The following is a 7605-nucleotide window of genomic DNA, read 5'->3' as shown; positions in this document are numbered from 1 at the left end:
GTTAGATTACTTTTATTTTGCGCCGATAGCGTAGTTTCGTTATAACAGTTTTACGTAATATTTTTTTGTATGGTTAATAGAAATTTATAAAAAAAATAAATGTCCTTTGGCGTATTTAAAAGTCAAGAGAGGGAGACGCTGCTTTCGGCTCAACCTAAATTGTCGGACAACTGTTGCGTTTACATGCCGTATTTATGCAAGAAAATATGCTTGAGTCGACGAACGTTTCCTCGTTCCCCGCGCATAACGCTTGTTAATAATAGGTCGAATTATGTAAGACACGTGTTTCGATTCGCGTTATTGATTGCGAATCGCCGAATTTACGAGTTCGATCGCTGACGCAGCACGTCGAAATCGCATCGGCCAGCAATACGCAAGTCGCTTTACCCGCATTCCTGGAGTCCTCCCTCAACGAAACGCGAAATTGTCGCAACGGTTAAGTCGTTGCGACAGTCGCGCGACAACCCATGGCGAAATTGTTGCTGCTTTCGATCCCGAAGGTTTATCAAACAAAAGAAAAAAAAGAAAAAAAAAGAAAAAAGAAAAAAAAAGATTTTTGCGACGCTCGATCAGGATGAAAGACGTTACATAAGCAACGAGTGCTCTCGTTCTAAATTCTTACGGCCACTGAAATTGAAATTCAATATCCGGCACGAGCGATTGTGTCATTATGCGATAACATCAGTCGCCGGCCGGTTACGCTTATTTGCGCGCAACTTCGCAAGATAACGAAGTCGAGAACCCGAGATACTAGATCGAGAACTTCGGGTGTAAAAGAAACGCCGAAAACTGACGGCCGTCGGACACGATATTTAGGTAAAATAACGGCACCGCGACAGACCCGCGAAACAAACTTTTCAATGACTTATCACGCGCATCTTTACATTCCCGCAGCATCGGTTGCCGCAATTTTTATTCATCTAACAAAGAAATCGAATAAAAAAAAAATATTTCTTTATCTAGAAAACTGCTCGACAATCGAAATTTTCGTACCGCGCGTTAAAGTCTTTCTATTCGTCCCCGATTTTGTCTCTTCGAAAAATCTATGTTGCACGCAAAATTATTAACAAGGCAAAAGAACTAATAATTAATTAATATTAATAAATCAATGAATGATAGATAAGCGATTTTATTAGATCGTCGCCGGCAATTGGTCGGCGAAGGTTGCCACTCGAACTGGATGTCAGAAGATCGCCGCTCTCGGGGGCAAAAGAGCGTCTACGCGGGTGCAGGCGGCATTGATTTTCGGCGTGGCAGCCGATCGCGGGTGTTTGCGAGAGGTCGCGAAGCGGCAGCACGTCGCGAATAACGCGTCTTAACACGCACGACCGATTGCCGCGAGGTGAACGACCGGCAAAGTGGCGTGAATGCCGCGCGCGGATCGGGCTAGGAGCCCACCGGGGCTTCGTCCTTCATTTACGAGTCTCGTAGCCGACTGACCGAAAGCTCTGAATTCGGCCGTACCGACGGGCGGGAGGATGCGCGCTTAATTCGCCGAGGTCGACGAACCCGATTCTCGCAAAAACCACCTTAGGGCCGCTGCCTCGGATCCGTTTTGAAATGTAAGACGACTTAATTTTTTTATTAATTCTTTTTTTATATATATATATTTTTACACTTTGACGCCCCGGAAGAGTACGCGTTTACTCCCTATTCGAAATCTCGCTACCGATCGCTCGCCAGAATCAAACGCGGGAGATCGAACTAGAGCAAATGCGGAGAACGGCGAGAAACCGACATTGTCATAAGCTCCGCGGCTTATCGTGGTCGCGAATTGAATTTTCTGGTCGAGATAAGTAACGAGGGGGGGCCGAGGGTGCCAGAAAAACAGGGATTTACATCTAGCGGCGCGTATCGAGGTAGGTAAGTCCGGTTTATCGACGTTGATGATCGATCGAAATTCGTCACTCGGGTTCAAGAACCTCCCAGAAATTCCACGCGCGGAACACGGAGGATGTCACGTCGCCGCGATAGCCGGCGCCCAGACATCTTATCGGTCCATCTTATAAATAGAATTTTGCGGTGGGAACAATTTGGTCTAGGCTTTATCTCTAACGCTACTTTCATCCCGCTCTTGCGTCGGCAGGCTCACAGAGGAGGTGAACGACCTGAATTGGGTGAAATAAATCAAAGAGACGAGAAAGAGAAAGAGGGAGGAAAAGAAGAGATCGAAGTGGGGACCACAGCTGCGAATCGATCAGTGGATCGAGTTCAAAGACTTTGGGAAGTCCACGAAATGCTAATTGCCGGTTCAAATGCGTGATGAACAGGATCAATGAGTGACAAATTAATGAAGTCGGTAATCAACGATCAACGGTTGACCGAATCGGCGCACCGAACGTCCACCTTCCTCTAGAAACTTTCGAGAAAGGTTTCTGAACTTACTTTTCCTTCGTAATCGTTTTGATTATCACTTTTACATATTATAAAAAAATAGAATTACACGAAAAACTTTTGCGGAAAAATGCGAAAGATAAATTCGTTAACAAATCAGACCAACTTATTATTTAATATTGTAGGAAATGATGAATCGAGCGGACCGACTGTCTCCTCTATTTTTTCCGACGCCTACATTAAGTACTTTTATTAATTTATTTGATTTTTTTTTTTTTAACAACTTGATTTTCTTAGATCTTGGAAGTTTGGAGCTCGGTCTCGCGATCGGTTCCAAATTGTGGCCGGCGATCACGAGGAATGTCAAGACTCGGTGCATTGCCGGGTATAACGGATATTACGGTACTCTTGATCATTACACGTGGTAATGAGTACGCGCCGCCTGTAGGAAGAAGCAATACAAGCGCGCTAACTTCAGCGTTCGCTAATAAAGCACAAATCGATGCTTGTGCTGGTGATTTTCGCCCGTTAACCTACTCCATATTGTAGGGTCGCGAGAAGACAGGATTACAATCGAGTGATTAGTCGGTCTGCTAATGATCTGAGAGGGGCCGCAAAGTGCAGCCAAGAGTAAAATCTAAGAGTAGAAAAAAATAAAAAAAAAACAGAAAAAAAAGAAATAAAAAAGAGACGTCTCGACTTTGCGATTAATTCCCAAATCAGCAGAAGAACCCGAAGAATTCACGCGAAAAAGGCGTCGGGGGAGAAAGATCGCACGTAGGTATAAGTGATTGCGAACTGAATTGCGCGAACGAAGCGGACTATCCGCGCCTCCGCCCCCTCACTCGACACGTTGTTGTTGTTGTTATTGTCGCAAGGTGCATTGCCCCCTGTCTAGTTCAGCCGCACTGACGCCGGTCTTTCCCGGCAAGTATTGCCAGCCTTTCGCCGCCGTGCAACGCTCACGAGCGACATTTCGCGCGCGAGTACGCGCCCCTAGGACTCCCCGCCGCTCTCGCGTTTTTCGCGCGCGCACGTGACTTGGGCGCGTGCCCCAGGCACTCGGGACCCCTCCACCGTCGGTACTCTGAGGCCTCGTTTCCGGGCTCCTTCCCCCCGTTTCTCTCACGTTTTTTTTTTTTCCTCTTAATCGCGCTCAACCTACCAGCCTCCAGTCCGCGAGCTGCGAATTCTGAACCGTGATCAATCGCCTGGAATTTTTTTTATTTTTTAATTTTTTATTTCGCGTGTTTTCGCAAACCAAGGATGTGAATGTCGTGGACTTGGATAAAGAGAAAATATATGATTACGTCAAATGAGAATACGAGCCGAGAAATTCGCACGCTTTTCGAGATGCTGACGAGGCTCCTGCGTGTTTGATTATTGTAGTTATTACCACGCGATTGTAATTTAATTGCTATAATGTAGCAGGTTTGATATTTTAAAATTATGCAAGGTAAAGGTATTTTCATATATTTGTTCATTTGTAGGTGTTTCGTCGAGGGGGTTTAATGAGGCTTAATAATCTGTGTCGATTTTTTTTTTGCGCAGCGCGGTGCATAAACATATCGCTCCATCGCACACGATCGGGTGTCACCGATTCCCTTCAAACAGGTACGACTGCATAATGCAGGTGCGTTATGTCGAGAGATCAAGCACCTCTGCTTTAAAGGACCTGCGAAAAATGGAGCGGAACGATTACGTGGTAATACGACTTTTCGGTCGCAGAATCATTACTTATCCACTTTTCAGTCGTTGAACTTAAGATTCGAAAGCGAGAAAAATTATTTTTAAAAAAATATAGGGAACATAAAATAACTTTTATACGTCGTATTATAATTATAATAAACTTTTTAATTGATATTGTAAGGAAATAATGAATCGAGCAAAAGAAATTCGCGTCGACAAAAATGAATAGCTTACGATCCAAAGAAAAATAATAAAAGTGATCGGAATAAGTAGTAAGCTTTGGTGTAGATAGCTGAGTGCTAGCGTCGTAGACGAGGGATCCCGAGTTCGAGACCGAAATCTCTTCTATTTTTTCCGACGCCTACATTAAACGATATAACTTTTCCTTAATAAAAAAAAAAAAAATATTAAAAAAAAAATAAATACAACAAAATGCGATTTATTTATATCTGCTTGCGGCAATTAATAAATCGCTTACGTCGCGAATTTTTATTTATTCATTTAATTAACGCTACACATATGTCGGGAAATCGTTCGCGCGGCGATAAGAGTTCTCAAACGCAGGCGCGGTAGATAAAACGCTACGACGAAAGGTATCGAAGATTAAGCCTCCCGCTTTATCGCCGAAAGACATTCCCGGCGCGCTCGTAAACTTCCTGTTTATGCGTGCGTGACGAACGGGAGAGGAAAAGAAGGATCTCTCGCGCACACGTACCGCCGCGAGGCGAGTTGAATCGGCAAGAGCGGTCATTGCTCGACTGACCCCCTGACAACAGTAAAAGTGATAAACGCCTTGGGTGCGCTCGTCAAAGCCGGGAACCCGACTCCGTCCTCGCCGTTTATGCGAACGGCACTCGATGCACACCGTGCATCCAGGTTTTCATTTATTTCTCGATTTTCCCGCGAGTCAGCTCGCCAAGATCGTTAGGTATTAATCAGCAATTTATAGGTAGCCTCTTAGAAAGGCAAGCGAATTGAGAACCAGCGCGCGCCGCATTTCTGCAATCGGCACGCACGGATCACCGTCTCGGCCGATTGAACTTTATTTAATTATTAATTATATTAATACGTTAATCATTTTAATATTGATTCCTCAAATATGTTAACAAAAAGTAAGCGCGGCTCGTGATAATTTTTCTAAAGCCGCACGCACGTGCGTGTGAATAGGCACGCGGAATTTAAAGCTATTGAGTACCGGGGTTTCTGCGATATTCAGAGTTCCGGAAGTTTAAGGTTTCCGTATTCGTGTCTTGTTGCCCAACGCCGCTGCGTCAACTAGCGCGTATTATTGCACGAGCACTAGGGACTGGAAAATAACCGCGATCGTATCCCACCGGCAGATATAATTCGAGAAAATAAATATTCAGCCACGCTGCAACTGCTAAAAGAAACGGGCGCGATGATAACGAGGTCGCGTTACAAAACTGGAACGGGAAAGCTCGGCGTGGAAAATTGTCACGAGAGCGATAGCACGAGCGCTGAACAATACATTATCCCTCTTTGTTTTTTTGTTTTTAATTAAATCCATTAAAAATAAAAAAAGTCTAATTTATATTTAACCGAGGAGTAAACCGCTGAGGCCATTGTGGGTGTACAAGATCGAGACATTAGTAGATATTAGTGTACAGATCGTCGTTTTTTAAATGTTAAATATAATTTTAGCTTCGCGAATCTCGCGTGTTTCTGTTTTTGAAATATTAAAAGTGCTTATCGCACGCACTTATTCTGTAAAAAAAAAAGAAGACTAAAAAAAAAGTAATAATACATTTTTTTTCTTTCTTTTTTTTCCTGCGTCGTAATTCAAATCGCGACCAAAGCAGATGGCGATTCTGCAGGAACGACGAAGTTCAGTGATTCATTAATGATTCATTTCCTTTGACGCACGGTAATTACGCACAATTTTGTAACTCGACGAAGTGTTGAACGCTCCGCGTTCCGGCCACGAAATACGAGCTGGGCAGTCATGACGGACCGATCCTAGTTGCGTCACCAGCCACGCATATAGAATCACTGTCACTCTCGGTGTAAACGGTAGTAAACACAGGTCGTAGCCCTCTTCCTCTCTCTTAACACCTCTCTCCCACCCTTTCCCTCCGTCTCTCTCCGTCTCTCACGGCGTTTCCCTCCGCCCGAGATCACTTTCGTTCGCTGGCGGCCTGAACAACAACGGGGCCTTATCATCTTCCACGAACCGCGGAGATTTGCGCGTAACAAGTTACGGCTCTCTCGATTCCTGAATGAGCTCAGCCTCGCCGCGCGTCGCGGAATATATTACGGAATCGGCGAATTTTTTCCACGTGAGTAAGATCGCCCGAGGAAGAAGCGCGTAAGTTACGGTAACAAAAGCCGCGAGTGCGTAAAATTTCGTCGGCGACGCCAACGAAAATTGATACCGGTGCTAGAACAAAATGGAAACCGAGCTCGTTAATGCGTTTGATATTTATCGCGATTCTATTTTACAAAAAACTTAACGCGGTATTGCAATCCGATTTTAATCTTCCGCGCAAACGAGATTGGAGTTGAATCAACGACGTCGTTGTCAGCCCTCCTAGCTTTTTTACTGCGGAAGTTACTAAAATATTAATAATGCCCCCGACGATTAGGTACTATCGGATCTAAATGCGCTGCGAATCCTGCGAAGAGTATAAATTCGCTTGCGTGCAAAGGGACCGAACGATCATGGCAATATACAATTTGCGAGAGTGATTCCTTAATGACGACGACAATATATCGACGCGATAATATATTATTCTCTTCGCAGATAAAATTACATGTGCGAAGATCAGCGACCGTTAACGGCGGCAAAAGTGAGCGGAGAACTCTTTTTTTTTTTCTTTTCTTTTTTTTTTCTTTTTTTATCACATCCACGTGCAGAAACGCGCGCGGGGACTCCGCATATTTATGGGTGCGATTTTTCTCTCGATCGCCGTGCGATTGATTTTCGCATGCATTCATTACACGCGCTCGGCTTGCGGAATGAAGCCGGCGAGGCGAACGGGAAAGAATGGGAAACTGTCCGCGTTGTATAATCCCAGGGACACGCGCCGCACTCGCCTCGCTGTTTCTTTTGTCGATGATAATCGCGAGATTAGATGCAGATGGATGCTGGAAGCAATACGGCTATAAGTTGCAAAACAACACTCGTTATTCCCGTCCGTGTGCACAATTATCATAATAAAATTTGTCAATATGATATGTTAATGAATGTCACCGCGCGCGCGTGTGAATACGGGCCAACGAAAAGTCCGGTGAGTTTGTTAAATAGGCGTAGAAGAGCCGGCAACTTTGATTGGTTTCAGGTGTGTGTTTTCGAAATGACGACCGCTCGAGACTTGCATAATAACCAAGGCGCTTCTGAAAATTCTATGAAATACGCTTTCTAACATTAATGAAATAAAAAAAAAAAAATAGACTGTGGCTCCGAGGCGTGTCCCGATAAATTCATGTCATGGAAATCACTGTCCGTGTTGAAATCTCCCGAAGATACGCACGTCACGCCGTCGCGTAAACTGGTCGAGCGTTAACCCTTTATAACATTTATTTGTACGAACTCGGGAAGATGTATTTTTTTCTAAAACATCC

This window comes from Cardiocondyla obscurior, linkage group LG16 (assembly GCF_019399895.1).
Source record: "Cardiocondyla obscurior isolate alpha-2009 linkage group LG16, Cobs3.1, whole genome shotgun sequence".
NCBI lineage: Eukaryota > Metazoa > Arthropoda > Insecta > Hymenoptera > Formicidae > Cardiocondyla > Cardiocondyla obscurior.
This window is presented reverse-complemented; position numbering follows the sequence as displayed.